Source organism: Poecilia reticulata, linkage group LG19 (assembly GCF_000633615.1).
Source record: "Poecilia reticulata strain Guanapo linkage group LG19, Guppy_female_1.0+MT, whole genome shotgun sequence".
Classification (NCBI taxonomy): domain Eukaryota; kingdom Metazoa; phylum Chordata; class Actinopteri; order Cyprinodontiformes; family Poeciliidae; genus Poecilia; species Poecilia reticulata.
The window spans coordinates 10,006,432-10,028,079 of record NC_024349.1 but is presented as its reverse complement, the minus strand read 5'-3'; the positions used below and the strand labels follow the sequence as shown (position 1 = coordinate 10,028,079).

The 21,648-nt window shown below is 38.8% G+C and overlaps 1 protein-coding gene across 1 annotated transcript in view; it reads left to right on the top strand.

Annotated features, from left to right (window-relative positions):
- The window catches only part of fbxl15 (F-box and leucine-rich repeat protein 15), a 58,582-nt gene that overhangs the window by 27,007 nt on the left and 9,927 nt on the right, over nt 1–21,648 (top strand). The window lies entirely within an intron of this gene.

The following is a 21,648-nucleotide window of genomic DNA, read 5'->3' as shown; positions in this document are numbered from 1 at the left end:
CTCAGCTGACCCCAGGCCCCGCCATGAACGCTGTCAATGGCTGATTTGAAAACAAAAAAACAAAACACAAACTAACGCAGAATTGTTAAGCCCAAGAAAAAGGATACATGGTTTATAAACTTTACATAAATTGGAAAATTTTGGCAGGTATTTATGTTCAATCGTCTTGGGTTTAGCTGCAGTTCCAGGTGCCACTCGGCTTTGCACGGCTTTGCACATCTAGAAACTAAGGTTTTTGCCCATTCGTCTTTGTAAAATAACTTTAGTTCAGTCAGATTGGAAGAAGAACATCTGTGAGCATCAGCCTTGCCACCAATTCTCAGATTAATTTGGGTCTGGACTTTAGTTATGCCATCCTAAAGCATGGATAGTCCATGATCTAAGGGGATTTCAGTTTTCTGCTGTGCATGTTTTAGGGTCGCCATGTTTCACAGTGGGTATGATGTGTTCAGTGTCTGATTTTAGGGCCACACTTGTCACACTTGCAGGAAATAAAACAGTAGGACTGTTATTCTGTTTCACAATTAAGCCCTGCTTTGTGTTTGTCTTTCATATAAAAGGCCAAAGAAAATACAGACACTTTTAGCTGTAACATAACAAATGTGGAAAAAGTTCAAGGAGGAATGAATACTATTGCAAGGCAAACAATCCTTCTAAGTTCCTATTCCACAGATTTAATCGAGAACCAGATTAAGATTATTATTTCTTCATTGTATAGTCTAGTGGAGCCATTCCAAAGTCAGATAAGATGAAAAGTCTTTTGCTCCAACATGACATTGAAAAAGATTACACATCACACAAGCTCTAATTGCTTTAAAAAACAGACATAATCAGTGACTTGCATTTGAAGTCTGATGTGACTGTTTGGGCTTCCACAGCGAATAAAACTATAAATAAATGAATCTCTCTTCAGCATCCTGAACGGTAGAACATAATGTTATGTTACAAGCCTCAGCCATTATTAAATTACGTCACAATTCCTAAATCAGATTGGTTCAGACGTTACCTGTGGCCTTATTTTTCATTTTCCTTTTTTGTCCGCTGCCAATCTATTTCAGAGGTAATTCCATTAGAAGAAATGAACAATGTCAAACATACATGTTTAGACTGTGTCAGCACAAAATGTAATTCAAACTTATTCTGAATACGTCCAAAAAGAAAAAAGAAAGAAAAAAAAAAGTTAACTTTCCCTATCACTCTCATATACAGGTCTTGTAGAAACTCACAGCACAATGGATTTCCAACACAGAACTGTCACGGAGAATTTTATTAGCACTAAAATCTACGACGAGAAAGAGATCTCTCTTTGTTTCACCGCTCTGTTTCAATAAATCACCTGGTGCCTTCGCAAGCAGCGGTCATTTGAAATTCTAGCAGCAGATCTTGTCTGACTGCGATGAGGACCACGGGCGGACCTCATGTCTACGTGTGGAGCAGAAGGAAATTAGCTGCACCTGAATGACAAGGCAAAAGGCTCCTATCCCCAGAGGGACTGTGATCTACACACAAACTCCCTTTTAATAGACTTACACCTCATTTGGCCTCTAAAGCTTGTTGAAGGGTCCCAGAGGACGGGGAGGGGGGGACATGGGCCCCTCAGAGGTCAGCGCGCTGCTCGCTGTAAACCAGCTGCAGTGAAAGGGAGAGCTTGATTAGATGGCCATTCACACCCAGAAGGGGACAATGCTACATTTTCCCTCGCAGAGCAACTGGGACATTTTATCTGGCCTGTCGCAAGCAATATTTGTTATGCTGAGGGAAGCTGTTTGAAAGAGCTCAGAGGAGGCTGAGCGATGCTGAGTTCAAAGACAGCCAGCTGCTTTAAGTTCAGTCACTTCTGTTTAAACACAGAGATAATTTCCTCTGGATTTGGAGGGCTTCTACACATTTCACAACTTAATGGAAATGTGTATTTTTGAGAAAAGCTATGACGTTAAGCTTAATGAACAGAACTCACACAAACTACATCAAAACATGCTCCACGTCCTGCACTGAGACACATTCGTGCAAAAATAGTTGGAAAGACTTGACTTGGCGATTTGCTTTAGAGAAAAATAATCTGAAAAGCTTGATGTAAATTTTTATTTGGCTCCATTTACTCTGACACTTTAAAATGAAATGCAACAAGTTACCTTTAGAAATCCCTTAAGTAGTAAATAACAGCATCACAGAGACCAAGGAGCCCGCCGAGCAAGTCAGGGATGCTGTTGTGGAGATGTTTAAAGCAGAGTTAGGTTATAAAACAGTATCTTAACCTTTGACTATTCCGGAGCTCTGTCCATCTGTCATCCAGGAAAGGAAAGAGCACAACTCCAATGGACGTCCAACTAAACTGACAGAGCAGAGAAGAAGAGGCTTAATCAGAGAAGCAGTCCAGAGGCCCATCCATAGTAAATCTGGAGGAGTTCCTGAAATCCAAAGCTTAGACTTGGGTGGAAGGGCCTAGTTAGTCAAAATAAATTATTTTAGTAATTAAAAGATGTTGCAAGCCTTGAAAATTGCACATCACAAACTCTTCAAAGCCACTCTGACTTAAACTATTTTGTGAAACAAAATATCTCAGGTTTTTATTTGATTGTAACTCTGACTAAATAACTTTTAAATTATTGTAAGTTTGAAGATGTTTTCTGTCGTGATTATTACACAAAAAATCAAAACGATAACATTAACAATTATCTTTTTTATCAGTTTTCTCTTAATGACAGACATGTTTTTCATACTTTATGTTTTGTTTTTTACATTTTGAGTTTTATATATGTAAAACCATCTTGTTTTACACATAGGACAATTTAGTTACCTTCCTCAGTTCCAGTGAACATATTTTAAGCATTTAAACATTAGCGAAATGGACATTTTTACTTGTTTAGAAATACTGCCTGTCTGTTTTTCTTTGTTCTGTTTTTTTTTTCTAAGCATAAATCTCTCGGTGACATCCAAAACATTGATGGTTAATTATTTCTGAGGAGGCTTTCTGCATAGCCCTTGTTTCCCCGGGTTAATTCAGAAACATTCCCTTGTCTTCCCAGGGGTATAGAGTTTGCATTTTAAGTGAGGCCCAGCACAGACACCCAGCAGCATTTTAACTTCCTAAGTTGAAGTGTGGCTGGGGTTAAGTGGTCCCTGTGCTCACAGCACCTATCTCAGCCCAAACATGACAGCTGGGGACTTGACTGTTACTATGGAAATCACCCCTCTTCCCCCCCACCTCCTCCTCTGGGCCTGTCCACCCGCGAATGTGCATGAAAATGCCCCAGACTGCTCATTTGAAACCATACAAGTCCTCCTCCTTCCCTCTGTGTTAACAAGTCAACTTTTCTGTTGTTTCGCCTTGTTTCAAACTAGCTCTGCTGTAAGTGGAACATTTCTTAGGGTGCATTTTTGTGTTAAACAGTGCTCATGTTGACTTTTTCAGAGAGAACACGAGAAACCTTTTCTGAAAGCCGGGTAGAGACGGAGATGTACTTCAAAGTCTGTCTAGCTTGTAAAGCAGAAAAAGAAAACAAAAGTAAAGAAGTTCTTATAGGCTAATATAGCGACTAGCCAGTATGTTGGCTCAGGTTGTTGTTTGGTGAGAAAATAGCAATGAGGTTCTCAGACCAGCCAGCTTTAGTCGTTGCCTTGTGTACTGGGGGTATGGAGATCCAACCTGGTCAAAACATGTGACTTTTCAAGCATTTTTCACATTTTCCAATTTGTATCCTTGTACCTTTAGTTGTTTGGGGAGATCTTAACAAGTAAGTTCTGCTTAAAGGGTGTTATTAGAATCATCAGTACTGTAAATATTACAAAAGTATTCTCTAGAAAGAAGTGCATCGGTTTACAAAGCCTTCAAGAAAAACTTGCTTCAGAAACAAAATTTATGTTCAAACAGGAACGTACTGAAATAGAAGTTTTAAAGAATAGCTACCATAAATCATAATCTGCTAGAGCAAGACTAATCAACTCTTCCCGTATTCTGTGCTTACGATCACTGCTTTGAATAAAAATCAGTATGAATTTTTATCCATACAGTGAGAGGTGCTCTCTTTCTAGGGTGGAATAGTTTCTGAAATTTCCATTAGCAGATTATGTTTCCACAATGAAAGAGAACACATTTTTACCAGGAGAGCCAGGAGACTCGGCCAGCACCGTTCGTCTGTTTGATCGGCTAATAAAATCTGTAGCCATTTTGCTACAACTCAAGCATTTTACAAGGAGGAATATAAGTATTTAGCGTCGCTTAATCTGCTCTTGGGCTAATGAAGAGAATAAAAGTTGTTAAAGTCGTATCAGTGTTGACGGAGAGGATGCAGGTGGGAGCTGGACAATGTTGTGCCAACCCTTCTCCGCTCAGCCCCCCCTTTCCCCGGGGCAAAGCGCTAGCCTGCTGAGAACACACATGAGCGGCCTACGCGAGGACTGAGGCTGAGATCCCAGCCGCTCCAACCGCCCCCTCCTGCCGACATCTCATTCGTCATGCCGTGTGTTGGCACAGCGAAGGATAAACCAGTCCGATCTGTGGGACAGGCGGCGAAGGGCACATGAGAGCAGCTTTCCCACCGGAGTCCCTGGACCAGCACGTTCAGATTAGAGGAAATTTGTTTCACAATATTGTGGCCTCCTGCTTTCCAAGGCTGGGCCCGCACAGAAGGCAGAAGGAGAGATTTGGGCGGTGGCCAAACCTTTTCAACGGGCTCCTCGTTCGCGCCACATGTGCCGAGTTCGACTCCCCACTGATCCTGCTAGCTTTATAGCCTCCCTGCCTGATGGAACAAATGCTACACTGCAGAAAATAAACTTATCTCATTTGGATGACAACACATTCCCCCAGGTTATAATGTTGCACCATTTTGAAAAGGCAGACAGGGTCAATTGTACATTTCCAGCTCAACCAGGGAGTTTTTTGCTGTGAAAATGCCTGTCTCACAACATGCCCGACAATGAATTTGGAACAATTTGCCTTATTGACTCCCTTGGAGCTTAGACTAGTGTATTCCCTTAGTGTTTTGATAGCGTGCTCTTTTCTTTTTCTGACATATATTTCAAAAGGACCCTCCCATTTTCTTTTTTGTGAAGAAGCAGCAACTCATCTTATTTCCATCGAGTACATAACAATGTGTGTGTGTTTGTGTGTGTGTGTGTTTTGAGGAGGACGTGTCACATGATTGATGACCTTTGTAGATTATCCCCAGTACAAAAGCCATCATTGAACAGCAGGGCTGCCATTGTGTGTGGGATGTCTCCCATTGATTTAAGTAGTATATTTTCATGATCTATAAAGAGACCAGCTGGAGAGAAAATTGTTTGCTCTCAAACATTTAGTGTCTAAAAGCCATCACACTTGTGATTAGAAAATGATCACCACTCTTCCACTTCTTTTTCCCCTCATTGAACAATACTCCAGTTACAGCCTTGTGTGCATAGTAAGAATGGTAAAATAAAGCCCGTGCATTACATCTAAGAAGCAAACCCAAATGATCGAAAAGCAAACATTGCTACCCCTGTTGTCTCTGCATCACAAATATGATGTCATTTGCAGCACTTTGAACATTTTACCAATTTTACCTTTGTCTCGTTTGCCTTCATCGCTTTTAATGCCTTAAGAAGACACGTGGTTTTAAGCAAATAACGCTTCGGTGTTACTGCTCTATGATGTCTGTTATATTATGGAATACAAGATGTAACGTCAAGCCAAGCCACACTGATGCCAATACCAATACTTCACAACTAAAGAGAGCCCATACAACTGTACCTTGGCCATGGATTTGATCTGATCTGGTTCTGTGTTGATGGATCTGCTGGCTGCCATCAGACATCATTGTTTTCATAAAATACTGGTCTATTAGGCATGTCAAAGTAAGGTCATTGTGAGGTTGCAATTATCTTTTTTCCCTACTATTTAACACCACAGACAGAAAACCAAAATATATTTATATACAAGGAGGCTAGTACAAAACATCCCGAGGTAGATTGTTCTACTGGAAAATATTGCACACAAAATAGACAAAAGTACAAATTTACAAAATTGTGACTCTCACACTCTTTATAGGGCGTTGATCTTCAAGTCCGGGTGGGTTATATAATTGATTTTATGTAAGCAAAAAAGAAAAATTTACTTCTGTATACTGAAAAACTACTGCAGTGTCTCATGTGTAATAGTCCTTGCATCAGAATCCGAATACCAACCTTTTCCTTTTTATTCCCTATGTCTTAAAATGTTAGGTGAGCCTACGTGGATAAACTGATCATTTAAGGAGTGACCATCTACATAAACAATTGGTAATGATCAGAACTATTATAACATTCAATTTCTAATTACAGTACTAGAACCTCCGCAGAGACAAGGAATGAAGTGACCATTCTTTGCTCAGGTTCTGAATCTTTTCCTCAGCCAGCCTTCACATCCGTCCCTATAATAGAGCTCTTCTCTCCTCAGTGGACCTATTAAGCACAGATTTGTTTTCATCCCACTGACATCCTAAAAAGAGGAGAGCTCTTTTCACACAAAAGAGCCCAGAAGAGCCATGAAACAAAACGTGAATAAAAAAGACTTTCATTATACACAAATTAATTCTCTCCTGAGCCGTTGCGTCTCCATCTTCTGGCAAAGAATTGGAGTGTCCTAATTGCTTTCACTTAGCCTCCGTGCTTCTCAGCTATCAACTTGCTTCTATTTAATTCAAGTGCCACAAGATGGGGGAGAAAGTAGCCGCTATGGCCCTGGAGCATAATAGACAGTGGAGGGGATACTCCCTCCAAATTGGAAAACACTGGGCTATAGATTAACAGAAATGAATACCATTAGCCTGGCAATGAGGAAGTAATTTCCCCCCCTTAGGTGTTTTGAGAGGCAGTGTCAGCCTACGAAGGGGTGGCAACTCTGTTTGCTCGTGCTCTTCTTAGTTGACCCTTATGAATTTTTTAAGAGCTGAGGGATTTGAAACAATATTTAGAATCAATTTACTGTTTTTAATAAATAACTGAAAATATGATTTGCAAAAAAAAACCAACCCTGATTTAATTAAGAAGATTAAAGTCATGTCATATCATTAGACGTAATCACAGAGACAAAACCTCTTTTTTTTATTCATGTGGATCAGGAGGTCTCAAAAGGGATGCTTGGGACTTGCTAAAAAATTAAATGGATTAAATACATTAAAGTCAGCCAGAAACTGAGGTTCCTGATATTTAGTCCTACTCTTGATTATTTGCTGGAAGATTTTATGAAGCAGAGCTTTTCTAGAGGCTTTAGAAAGAGGAAACTAAATCGTATGCACATTTTACTTACAGTATGTTTTATAACCAAATTCGTCCAAACTTTGTTGTAAATGCATGTCTCCAGGCAGCAGTCTGATGTGTATTGTAGACGTAGCAAACATCTGCAGACATGAGACTGTTCACTGATCTTGATCAGGAAAGGCTGTTTTCACACTCCTGCAGCTCAGAAGATGAAAGTGAATGACAGGTGCATAAAATAAAACCCATCATAAATAAGAGCTTTTACTGCTGTATTTGGTAAGTGATGTTCAGCAAGTTTGTTTATCCCCCGGGCTTTGAGCTTGCCTGCAGACTTTAGGAAACCTGACGGGTATCGTGAACACGTGACCGCTGTCCAAACCCAACAAACTCTTCCTCCTCTTCACTTCAGGTTAACCAGGTGTAATTTAAAATCCAAAATTCCTGACAGTACACTTTGTGATGCAATTGCCTGCAGGTTCTGCATGGCTGTTTGGATCAAAGACTGGTTATCTCTTCCATTGAGCTGTTTTAACCTCTGTCCACTTTCATCACAGGACGGCAGCAGTGAATTTCCGAAGCAATCAGGACTAACGTTTCCTGGCAGGCGTAGACTACCATCTTTTAACAAACAAATATGCAAAGCCAAGTAGAGTTTTAAATCGGTGCAAATAAGATACCAAACTCTTTTTTTAATGCCTAGTAACACTGAGCATTAAAACCTTTTTTTTTTTTATTTTCTCATGAGTTTGATCTTTTTAAATGTGATTTCCTTTAAACAAGCATGAAATGTGTTACATGTAATTGGATTACAACCACATTGTTCACTTCACCATTTCTTGAACAGCTTGTTCATCATCATCAACTCTGACAAACCAGTAGAAGAAAAATGTTTCTACTATAAAATCAAGCATGTTACACAACATAATGCCAAGCAGAACGTAAAGATTTTAATGTAATTTGTTTCCAAATTTGCGAAAAACAAATCTGAGTACTTTCTTGGGATTAACTGCCGCATGCAACATCACTGTCACTAAGTTAGATCTCATCTGACAACACTGTTTTATATGATGTGTTTTCAAATTACAAAACAGAAAATCTCATCAAACTATGTTGCTCTGCATTTTACTCGATACTCAAACACAATATTCATTATTTAGTGACACCAAGCCTTTACTCGCACTTCGGTCTGGAGAAAAGAATTGGCTAACATCCTAAGGTTGTGCAATGTCTGGTATTTGGGGTAAATTGAGTTTTTTTCCCCCTCTCTCTCTCTTTGGTGGGGTGAAGGATGAAGTGAGGGTACATCTGAGGATTTTTGAATGCTGAGACGGACCAGCTGTGTTTATGGATTCTTAATGCACCTGCTGGGGCTACAGAGCAAGTGCACCAAGGGGATTAAGCACCAGGGCACCGGGGCACTGGGAAAAGTAGAACAAGGAACAACAGATCCATGTTAAGGAAGCATGTCAACACCTCCCCAGTGGGCGTCTGTGCCTAAGTCATTTACTGGTAACGAAGGTTTTCAAACCTAACCTAACCACATCGCTTTTAATCGAATATGTCCAGTCGAAGAGGAATTTTGCAAACGGATCCATTGTGTTCAAGGTTCGGAGAACTTTTCCACATGGTCATGTTTAACCAGAAATGTGAACGTGTTTTATTTGGAATTTTATGTTATAAAACAAATAAGTTCATATTCATAGAGCTAAATGAAAACTCCATGGTTTAATTATTATTATAATTTTTTTTTGCACAAATGAAAAACTGATATATGTGGGATTAATTTAATATAAAGAAAATGCTGCTCATTTTTCAGATTAGAAAGAGGGCATCTTCGAACAAATATTGCCACAGATTATTACTTAATTTTTATTTTGACTTTGACTGAGACATTCTAACATACAAATATGCTTTGGTCTAAATTATTCCATTTCTGGCTGCATGTTTAGGGAACATGTGCCCACCAGCTCCTTAAGAGGTTCATCTATCAAATGTCCCAGGCACCATAGTATCATCCTGCCATCACCTTGTTTCACTGTTGTCATGGTGATTTTCACACTAATCTTCTCCAACAATTAAATCGTAATCAAATAACTGAGTTGGTTGCACTGGATTTCATTTAGAGGTATCAGAGTAAACGGGGCATGCCACAGATTTCCAATTTCTCTTTGCAAACAAATTTTTTTAAAAAATATTACTGTGACATAAGAAAATGTACAAAAAAAAGTTATGAATACTTTAACAAGGAACTGTATGTTAAAATCAAGGTGAGGAGATCAAAACTCTTGAGCATTTAAATGTAGCATCTATCAACATGCATTTATGTTTTGCTGGAGTGTGTTAATTCTTGATTACAATGTTGACATTTTACTTGGAATTAACCTGATTAATGTCACTGAGCATAAAACCCCATAGCTCAGCAGTTCTCATGATCACAGGAGATGGATTAAGAAAGAAGGCTTTCAAATTGAACATACCTCTCCTTGCTCAGCATGCTAATTGTGCCATTTACCACCACTTGAGTCACTGACCAGTGCTATTTAGTCAAACTAATGATGATGCACAGTCCAAGCCATCCCTTGATAATTAAACTAAAGTTACGTGTCTTTTTCTGTGCTTGCCTTTTTTTGTGCGCCTGTTGTGTAAATTAACAGACCTGCACGGAGAAACATGGAGCTGCAGTCATTTGTCTTTTCAAATCAAGGCTTCTTGTTTTGGAACCGTTCTCTATTACCTGTTATATATTCCCAAAAGTCAGAAATGGAACCCCTTCATTATGTCCATATATATTATTATATTCATAAAATGCTGCGTATGTAATTAACATGGCTGCAACTTGAAAGGAAAGCGACATAATTTATTATGCGACCTTGTAAGGATGAGATTAGGCAAACCATAAAGCATAAAGCATGTACATTTTGTTAGAGTGACCTAGTCAAAGTCCAGACCTAAATTCAATTGAGAATCCGGGGCAAACCTTGAAAACTAATGTTAACTCCAATCTGCCTTAGGTGGAGCTGTTTTATTTAGATTATTATTATTATTATTATTATTATTGTTATTATTATTATTATTATTATTATTATTATTATTATTATTATTATTATTATTATTTATTATTATTATTATTATTATTATTATTATTGCTTTATTCTACTTCACAAGTAACACTAATAAACTTTGAAAAAGTCTTAATGTAGGTGAGCCTGTGACAAAAGATTGCCTCTAAAATGCCTGAAACAGGTATATTTGAAGTTGTTTCAGTTAATTTTATTTTTGTTTTTTTCATAAAGCTAAATCCATAATTTCATTAACATTTTGCAACAGTATGTTAATAACTCCTACAACTTCAAAATCAAGGGCTCCTAAACACTCACATGGTTAACATACCAAAATGGACGTAAACCCTTTCTTTCTTTAAGCTTAAAAGCTGCATCTTTCTAAACACAAACTAGCAGGGGGTTTAAAAATGTAGCATCAAGTGTTAAAATGCAGATGTACCTCAAAGCTTTCCCCTCTCTGGCCTTACTGCCTCCAACATTACTGAGGTTTTAAAATGATATGCCCATAAATCCCCCAGCAAACATGTTACATTTGTTCTCAGGCAGAATGGCTCTGCAGAGCTCTTCCTCTGAGATGGCGAGCCTGATCGAGCCAGGGAATAAGTAAATGAATAAATAGGCTGATGCTGAATTTTCCCCTCACTTGCCTCCACTGACACAAATAGGATCTACAGTAATTTATAATGCTGTTAGAGAGGCAGCTCAGTCTCTAACCGAGGTGTCTGTCACCTCGCTCGCAGAAGGCCTTTCGGTGTTGGAGTGAAGAACCTGCAGCGACGCAGCTTTCTGCTTTGCTATTCTGTGCACACAGCCCAAAGGCTAAGTGACATCAAGCCTCATTATTGTCATCACATGCCACATTTGTAACTGCTTAGCGAGCAAATTGTGATAAAATAGAGCAATGCCCCCTTTGAGCTTTCTCTGGCTGATCAAGCTGGACTTTCTATAATGTTGGTATAGGAGGAAAAAGGAGAAGGGTTCTTTTGTTGGAGAAATTCAGTTTTTTTTTTGTATCTACTTTTTGATTAACAAATGGCAAAGCATCTATGGAGAGATTCCAGCAGAAGTTAGAAAGCTGGAAAATCTTGGCTAACAAGCCGACAACTCTTAGTTACAATAATGTTGAAGAAGATTTCATTATTTTTAAATGGTAAACGGGCTGAAGTTATATAGCACTTTTCTAGTCAGGGCACTCTACAATATGCTCCCACCCATTTGCGGTTCAGCTTTCCCGGATTCACCCATTTATGGATTTCTCTGTGGAACGTGACTCTAAGTAATTTGTAGAAAACCTATTTGCAGAGTTTTTCATATAGCATTTTTAAGATGATTTAAAGCAAATATATCTTCGGAAGCTGAAATATGAAATGCTACTCTGCACACTATTGGTTGGTGTTTGCAAAGCAACCAATCCAGGAGCGCTATTTATTTTTCCTTGGCTCTGATTGGCTACACCACCAAGAGTGAAGATATGAATTACCACAGATGTTAGCTTCTACGCTAGTGCTAAAAAGGTTTTCACTCTGCATATTAATACGTATTAAGGTAAATGTATTTGTTTCTCTCATGACCCGGATGCATCATTACATCCTTCAGTTAGCAAAGAGCATAGTTAGTTAAAATATGCCAAAAAAAGTTGGAGCATCATATCTTCAGAGCTAATCACATCACAACTTCAGAAAACATATTGGTCAGGGCAGAAGGGTTAAGTGTTGCGGAGAAATACAATGACAATTAAACATGGCATGTCAAATTGACTATATATATATAAAGAGTACTACAAGAATGTTAACATTTATTACATAGATGTAAATGTTTTTTTTAATGTTTTTGATTGACTGGTTAAAAATGAAAGGTTCGACCAAAAAATGGACATTTTAGGCCATCGGTAGATCTCGGTATTTGTGCTTATAAAATCACATTCTTGCGAAAGAAGCGAATGCCTCACAATGCAGTGAACCATCAGTTTAAAGTCTTTTTCTATGTAAGAAGATACCGTCGAAGATTATGTTTAAACCTCCAAATCCTGCAGAAAAAGATGTATTGAACACCTATGTATCTTTTTCCTGAGATGCCTTAAACTAACCCGAATCCATCAGAAATATTTATTTTCCCCATGTGCTGATTCTGCGATAGTCTAAACAGAGCATTCACCAGTCAATAAGTGTGACATTTCAGTGCCGTCTCCAGTAAGCTTCCGCACATCTTCATGTACCAGTGATTTGGTTCCATTTTTTTTTTCTTTAAATCAACATGCAGGCATAATGAGGAGGAAAATCTCCTGCTTGCATCAACCTCAATTTGGTGAAATGAAAACCTGTCTTGAACAAAGGAAGAGACCCCCATGGTGTCTGGGTCTACAATTTCTGTCACGTATATTCCTCAGAGGTTTCATGTGACAAAACACAGAAAGTTGCTTTGTCCCTCCTCTTGTCACGTTACACCCCTTACCCATAGTTTTTTTTTTTTTTTTCCTTCCTCCCTTTCTGTTGTCTGGCTGTCTATGCTGTCAGCCCATAGCCTGGCACCTGCTCTCATGTTCCTAATTAGTCTCATTTAATTAATTATATTCTGCGGCACATCTCCTTACTTCTGGCTTCCTCCGGATTGTGTCGGCTTTGTTTCAAACTTGAGGGAGCGTCAGTTCTCAGTTGGGTGTTGCTGTTCAGTAAGCACTGGGACTTTCACGTGAGGACAGTGAAATAGGTGTCTGAGGTTTGTAACTCCCTCAGCATACCATTTATCATGTCTCTTCACGAAGTTTCCTTGCATTTTCTGCATCATTAAAGTGCTTCGTAATAGCCTTTGGGGAGATTGACATTGTTTTTGCTTTTGGTTGTGGTTTGATCTCATGAAGGGAATATCTGATAGCGTCAGCGGCTTCGCAGCTGCTTCTTCATCCTCCTGTTACACTGGAACGCATGATGAGCTGAAGAAAAGGTTTCATCAAATATTTAAAACTTGATCAACACAACACAATGGGGAGAGATCAAACCTTTGACTGCAGCGGTCAACCACAGACTTATTGGGTTTCAAGCACAGAAAACAGAACTGCATCAGCAGTAGGGCAATAAAAGCTCTTGTGCGACAGAAACTGCAACAGGTTTTTTTTTGTTTGTTTTTTTTCAAAAGAGCTTATGTGTTTTTAATATATTTGATGGCTTTCTGGTAATTGCACTTGTTGCACTTGTTGAAACCGGGCTTTAATGTTGCGACAAATGCTTCTTTCTGACAGGTTGAGGAGAAACAGAAGGCCACTCCTCCACGTGTTGAGTGAGTTAGAAGTGCTTTGTAACGATTATTAATTACACAGTTTAAAAAAAACAACAATTTCTATATTAACGTTTAGATATACGTAAAGCTGAGACTCAAAAAATATTTTGAATAGAATAGAATAGAATTATCCCACAGTTAGAAAATTCAGGACACACATTTTGTAAAAATATGTTTTCTTTCTCTAGTTTACTCAGTTTTGTCTTTTTCTTTTTACATAACATAATTTTTGTTAAAGCTGGTGGTTTGGTGATAATTACTGTTGTTTCTTTGACTTCTTATTCTTGTGTTTTTATGATGTAAAGTACTTTGAACTGCCTCTTTGCTGAAATGTGGTATACCAGTAAACTTGCTTGATGTATTGATTGATAATTACAGTGTTTAAAAGTTTTTTTTTTATTTTAGAAAATGTATCTTCTTTATTTTGTAATAGCTCTTGGTTTTGATATGGCTGATCTGGCTGACTGCCCAGAGTGGCATTCCACTGGGGGCATAACATGAGCTCCCTGAACAAGGTTTCCATTGGAAAATGGCAGAGGATGCCTCCCTGTTTTGTGCGCAGAGAAAGCGTCGGCAAACAAAACACAGAGGACCCCAGGATTGAAGGAAGTTAGGGACTACAACTGAATGCGAAAAGCTAAAATCTGCTAATATTCGAGACCATCTTCGGATGCAAAATAAACCATTATAATGCATTAATAAGCACAGTGCAAATTGTGCTTTTATCTACAGTCTTCCTTACTGCTGCTCTAATGAGTACAGCCAATTAGCAGCAAGGAAAATGAATGGTGCTCCTGGATTGGCTGTTTTGCAGATGCCAACCAATAGCATGTCAAGTAGAATTGTGCCAAGGTACTTCAGCATCTCAAGCTGCATTTTCTTTCAGATATCGTTGATCTGCTGGTAGATTTTCCTGCAAATAATTTGGAGTTCAACTGAAAAATCAGACCATAGGTCAGACTGCAAATAATGAGGCACAAATAAATGGGATCCACTGTCTCTGTAAGTTGTGGCAGGCTTAGCCTCGCGTCTCTTTACTCTGTTAGTAAATCTAAACTTTAAAAACATGCATTTTTAAATGTATAATACTTTTTTGCTTTATTCTCATGAACCCAGTATTATTTAGTGTCTTGTTTCATGATCTGAACATATTGTGGCTGTAAGTGTGACTGTTTGCTTTGAAATGGTTTGGCGAAAAAATAAACAAAAATAAGGGCTTGCCCTCAGCACAATTCATCCAACAACCACCACATTTAGTGAGACACCATAGTTCTGTATTTACAACAAATCTATCCAAAATGAGAACATATTTAATGAGGGAAAACTTCAAATAATGCATGAAGCAGTGAGTGTTTATGACGCCATTATTCAGTTTAAAAAGTACAAAAAATTGTTGCACCGTCGTCCGCTGACAATCAGTTGTTTCATTGTCAAACGGAGTAACACATTTTGAACAACTCGGAGGTAGATAATTGAATGTTTATTTGACTCCAACAGCTGTTGCAGAAAAAAATATTTATCTGCTCTGTGAATAATTACATTTCCTTCTGCTTTGATTGTTTCTAAAAGGACCTGTTTGTGGAAAGAAAATGACAAGAAGTCAAGTTGACAGGCCTGGAGTGAGACAGTTAAATGCCCCTCGCTGCTCTGGATAATTAATAAATAAAGTACCAGGGGAGTCCTGTCATGGCTTCCTCTATGACAGGGGCTGTCTCCAGTGCGCTAAAGCATTAAATGACCAATTCCTGTCAGGCTAACTTCCACTGCACTCCCCTGGCACCCTCTCCCTCATTCTCCCCGTCTCTCTCCTCTTCCTCCTCCTCCTCCTCCTCCTCCTCACCCTCACACTGTCTCCCCTTCTGCAGCGGCGAGCTACTTTGCTCTCTTTGCTCTGAGTTTTTCAGCGACTGATGGCTCTAGTTCATTTCTGCTGAATTAATTGGTCCCTGAATGAATTCTGTTGACAGGGCAATTCATCATGTGTTTGGCCTGACAGTGACTGGGGTGTTGGGAGTGTGGAGGCGGAGGGTGGGAGGGGGTTTGGGGGGGAGCTACAGGAGAAGCTGGGGTTACAGAAGGGGGAAAAAAGAAGGATGGGGGTTGATGGTTCTCCATCTATTATCTAGCCACAGTCTGCATTGAATTTCTCACTCGTTCTCTGAATATTTCCCAAACAAACAGGCCTGCCTGACAGCTCCAGCCGATTAGCGAGTTCCTCCGTCTGCTTTGGAGGGTATCCCCATTACCGACCAGTCAGGTAGCGAGGAACTATCAGCCCAGGACCACCGGTGCCTGTTACAGTATGTGGAACCTGACAGGATCACTGAGCAAGGTGCACTGTACGAGGCTTTTAATTGCTTCATGTATCACACAATAGCCATTAGGGTAATTATTTACTGGTGAAGTGTAAATGGGGGCTGGCACAAGGCTGAGCCAGCACAGTTTTGGCAGAGGTGTGTGGCGCTCACCTATACAGATCTAATGGCTGCTAATTTGGTTCATTTGGAAACGCACCCTCCGTCCAAACCTCTCCCCGGTTTTCCTTCGCTCACCTTCAGTCAGTCAGGGCGCCGATTATGTCCAATCAATCAATGCTCACTCATTAGGAACCTCCCTCTGAGTATCCTCTGGATGGCCTCATGCAGCGAGAGTCAAAAATTACCTCATAATTGCCGCTCAGGCATCATAACAAGCTAGGCTGCCCCTCTGACACGGCCATACAAACAGGTCTAACACAGGAATTGATGGATACTGGAGGAATCATATTATATATTGCCACATCCAATTAGATACAGCACATAAAGCAGCAGATCCATTCCCTCTTTTCACAAACCGCAGCTCAGATGACACTCAGATAATATGAAGACGTGAAATGCATTTTCATATTCTCTCTCCTCTTTCTCTCTCTCCTCTTTCTCTCTCTCTCTCTCTCTCTCTCTCTCTCTCTCTCTCTCTCTCTTTTCCAACGTCTACTTCGGGTGTCTGGACAAATGATAACATCCTGAGGATTTATTGTACATTTGACACACCAGTAACCAAATTATAATTCAGCTGCAGTCGGCGTATTTGCAGAACCACTGTATAAATCACACAGAAAGAGCGTTTCAGTGTTAGTGCGGAGCGGCCCGAAAGGTCAGCAGTGAGATAAAAGGTGTGGTTTGGTGTTATGCATGAAGAGCTTCTCAGTTAGGACACCTGACAGCTTCTAATTGCTGACAAAACTACATTTAAACACATGTGATTAGAGATTCAGACTTTTTTTTTTATCTGGTTAGCTTTAAAATGTAATGAAAGATGCCTACAGGTGGTGAGTGTGGTGTTGTGCAGTGGAGGTACTTTTCTTTAGCAGAGAAAAGGGAAGCTGGTCAAAGTTGATGGTAAGAATGAGAGATAACCTGTTACAGAGTGCAAAAGATTTGAGACGGGACCAAAGTTTTATTTTACATCAGGACAATGACCCTGATCATACAGAGAGCCAGAGCTAAAATATAGTGGTTGAGATTAAATCATATTTGGTTGTTGGAATGGGATAGTTGAAGTCTAGACTTACATCAATTGAGTGGGCAAGAAAAGCAGGCATACATTTCATAAGCGGTCCAGAGATGAGTGAAGCTGGTAGAGATTCAAAAATTACAGCTAAAGGTGGTTCTACAGGGTATTGTGCATGTGCACGCCACACTTTTCAGATTTTTATTTGTTTTCCATTTGAAAAACAATGAGTCATCTTCCTTGCAGTTAATAACCAAGCATTACTTGTGCATATTTTGCATCGTATAACCACTGTATTTTGTAAAGTGACAAAAGACATAAGAATACTTTTACATGGAAAATAAATATTTAACGTAAAAACAATCTATACTAATGTTTTCTTCATAGTACTTATTTGGTTTTTGTATAATGCACAATTTTAAGATCCTGCCAAATGTAAGTGTTTTCATGTGGTGCAACTTTTAGTCCTAATGATTCAATTACTTCAGAAGCAATATGTAGAATGGAGTCCACTCATAAATGTAATTACTGCGAATCAGTTTAGAAGTAAAGCATTAATCTCTGTTAGCTCTGGGGCTTTAAAAAAATGTGGATATAGTTAGATGAAGCAGGAAAGTTAAAAAAAACACATTAAAGCTTCTTATCTAAAGTAAGCAATAAATCAAGATTTCTACACTTGCGCATTAAGATGATTACTATTTTGTTATTTTTTTTAAAACTCCTTATTTATATCTTCTGCTAAATCAAACTGTTTTTGGTTTTATTCAATTTCATTCAACGGAAAAGCATCTTTTTTTCTTTTTTATGTTTGACGGGTAAAAACCGAGACAGGTGTCGATTACAGCCAATGAGATCTCCTTTTCATACAGCAAGTTTACATAATTATGTATTTATGTATTTATTTATTTATATGTTGGACGCCTTTGTCATCTGGCATGCCGCACTCAATTTGAGCTTGACTGACAGCTACATCCAGGTTTGCAGTTTATTAGTTTCAGAAGAGAGAGCCAGATCTGCCAATTTGGACAGGAAAGTGACAAAAAGTTTCCATCTAAATAGAATAATTCCACTTCTGGGAATTCTCACATGCAGAAAAAGGGAGAGTCCGATTCTCTCTTTTATTTTTTATTTTTCCTCCTCTCCTCCTCCTCCCTCTCTAACTAGAGCTGTGAATGACAAACATACACGACAGCTAGAAGCTGACAGAATATCAGATTTTGACGCTTCGTGGGGGAGCCATGAAATAAACAAAAGGCAGAGAAATTGAATTACAAAGCAAGAGGAGGTTTTGGAGTTCTGCTAAGAAAGCTGTTTTATTGTTGAAGCTTAGCAATGATATATTCGCCCAGGTCAATTATGTCAAACTCCCTTTCGCTTTCAAGCTTTAAAGCAATTTTTAATCAAGAAATGCTCCGCCTGCTGACATAAATTCTAATGTACGTGCCACTTTATCATGTACTCACTCTGCCCAAATTCTTTGCAAATCACAAAGCTCTAATCAAAACAGTGTCCACTTGTCATAAATCAATAATGATATAACTAAATCACACAAGGTGGCAGTGGCAGAGGGATTACGGAGCAAAGGAAGAGCGAAAAGAAGCTCTGAGAGGGATTTTATGCATAAATCTCTCCCTTGCAACTTGGCACAAATTGAATTCAGGCACAGTGCTAGAAAAATTAATTCAGCTTTACAAAGCGGGGAGAGGTTAAACACTTTATGTGCTGCTCAGTGATCCAAATCATGGAGAAAACATTCAGAGGCATTCTCACTGTAGTCTCTTTCTCTCCACTGTGTGATCTTTATACCTCAGAAGGCAATGTGTGTATTTTGAACAATACAGATGCAGTTATCTGTCATCTGAAGCTAAATTTGTAGACACTGCTCACTTTATTAATTTATTTAAGAATAGGCGATACACACAAAGAGGTTTTGGCTGTAGAATGTAGCTGAAAGCCGTAAAGGAATCAATCTGTGCACATTACAGCGTACTGGGAATGAGGATTCGGAATGGGAGCAAAATATAAGCTCCCACATTGACATGTTCAGTTTTGAAATCCCTCAATGTTTAGTTACTTTAGAGAAAAAAATGTTGAGAAAAACATTGTGATGACACAATTGCAAGATTTTTCAAAGTCGTACAGCTCTGAGGAAGACGAAAGGAAAACATTTTGGTCTTATCTGGCCAGAACTGTGCTTGCCAACATGGCTCATTCAATTTCATGACTTCTTTTGCGTTTCTTTGAACATTGACTTTCTCTTTACCAATCTTCCATTAAAGCCAGGTTTGCAAACTTCCACAACCGTTAATTATCCTGTCGAGAGATTCTCCCACCTGAGCTGTGCATATCTGTAGCTCCTCCAGTTAACATGGTGATTTTGGCTTCTTCTTTGTTTAATACTCTTCATGCCAGGCCTGTCAGTTTAGGGAGTGGCATAACCTGGTAAAACTAGCCTCTTGTTTTATGCTCTGCTTCAGCAGAGGGTCTATTGAGAAAAGATTGTCTGCTGAAGGCTTGTACTCTGTTGAAGCTTTGAACAAATGGATATAACTTTACCGAATTTCTAACATTTGGACAGAATGTATGTAACGATGAAGCTTACCGGAAGTTGCGTGTGTTGTAAACAACCATAAGTGCCAAGCTGAACAAGACGGCTGTAAACGAGAGGGGACATGATATCTTTGCTAGCGACTTTAATTGGTGAAGTTTTAGAAGCATGGCCAACTTGAACTGAATGACTGAATGTTCACTTCCTCCACTGATATTATCCAACTGCAGCTATAGACAGATCAGGATTCAAAATCAGTGTAGAAAAACTGCATCACTGTTCACAAATCCTTCTGAAATTCATCCTGACAAATCCAGCTCAATGGGGGAAATCAGACCGAGCGCTGAAGGGCGATGAGAATCAGACAGGAAGACAGTGGCCTTGTCTGGGTAGACTCACATTTGTGTGCAGTTGCCAGACTCTTGATTTTTCAGATGTTGAACTGAACAGTCATCTATGAGATGCTGAAGGATTGGGATATTACTGTCTAATCAAATTCTAATCTAAGCTTCTTACCAGCAACCTGTCTCATGAGTTCCTTGGTCTTGACGATGCTTTTGTTCACTAATATCCAGCAACAAACCTTTGAGTCCTTTACATAACACCTGGATTTATGCTGAAAGTAAATTACACACAGGTGGACTCAGCTGACCAATCAGATTACTTCTGGACTTTGGTGTTTGGCAGATTTAGAAGAAAGGGGTCATGCCACATTTTTAAAAATATTTCCTTTTGTTAAAAATGAACAAAAGCATCCTTCTCTAATTCTGATTCTTAAAGTCAGACGACATAAAGCACATATTGTAAAAGTGATTTTACCTTTTTATGGTTTGAAAAACAAAATTCTCCTTCAAATGGGCAACAAATGACGTTTTCTGTTCCACAAGTTATTGATTAATAACTTACAGGTTTCTAGTAACTAGTACTACCTTAAAATATAAACTGGAGATCACAATAAATCACAATAAAGCTTCTGTTGCTTTTTTTTATTTTTAAGGAATTGTTCAGACTGCCAATTAGTGTGACTGACAATTCTGTTAAAGCATTTTATTCAAGGTATTTTCCTCCCCTGCTTATCAGATGAGCTCAAATTAAAGGGTACATTTTCCAACTTGTTTTATGATGAGATAAGACCTCTGCATTAAAATATTTTATTTGAAGGACGTTTTACAGTTCACTGACTCTATAAAGTATTTTTAGGTTTGGAATCTTGCTGTGCGTTTATGTCCAGAAACAATCGCTGATTTGAAAAGACATTATCATTACTGTGGTAATCATAATCTAACAATAATAAAAAGAAAAAAAGAAATCCAGAAATCCATTAAAAAAAAAATCATTAGAAAGTTGATTTCTTTCAGTAATTCAATTCAGAAAGTGAAACTCATACTGATTCATTGGATAGAATTATACATTTCAAGTCTGAGTTTTCATGATTATAGCTTGCAACTATATTAAAACAAAATTTAGATCTTCTGCAAGGTATGGACTCTTTTTGCATCAATTACTGGATAAATACAGAGTTGCATGGAAGTGATCAGCCTGTGGCTATGATGAGGTCAAAGTGCTTTAAATGTTGCCTTCAACTCATCTGCAGTTTTGGGTGTGGTGCCCCACCTCCCCCCTCCCCCCGATTTCCCAACCCTCAATTTGGCTTCACATACCTTGTGCACCTTGTCTACCATAAACTGACTTTTTGTCACTTTTATTTAAATAATCATCATCATCTACAGTAACAGAAATAGAGACTGGATCTATCAGCTGAATCATCAGTATGGAGACCATTCCTGATTGGATATATTTATCTGATTGCTTCAGTCAGACACGTCACACAAGTCGTTTTGCATAAAAGATTTCAGACACTTTTATTATTGTACAAGTGATACCGGCATAATGAAAGTGATAATACCCATGAACATGAAAGACAGTTTTTCCTTACTGTATATACAGAGAAGTGTCTTCATATCGCACACACACACACACACACACACACACACACACACACACACACACACACACACACACACACACACACACACACACACACACACACACGCACAC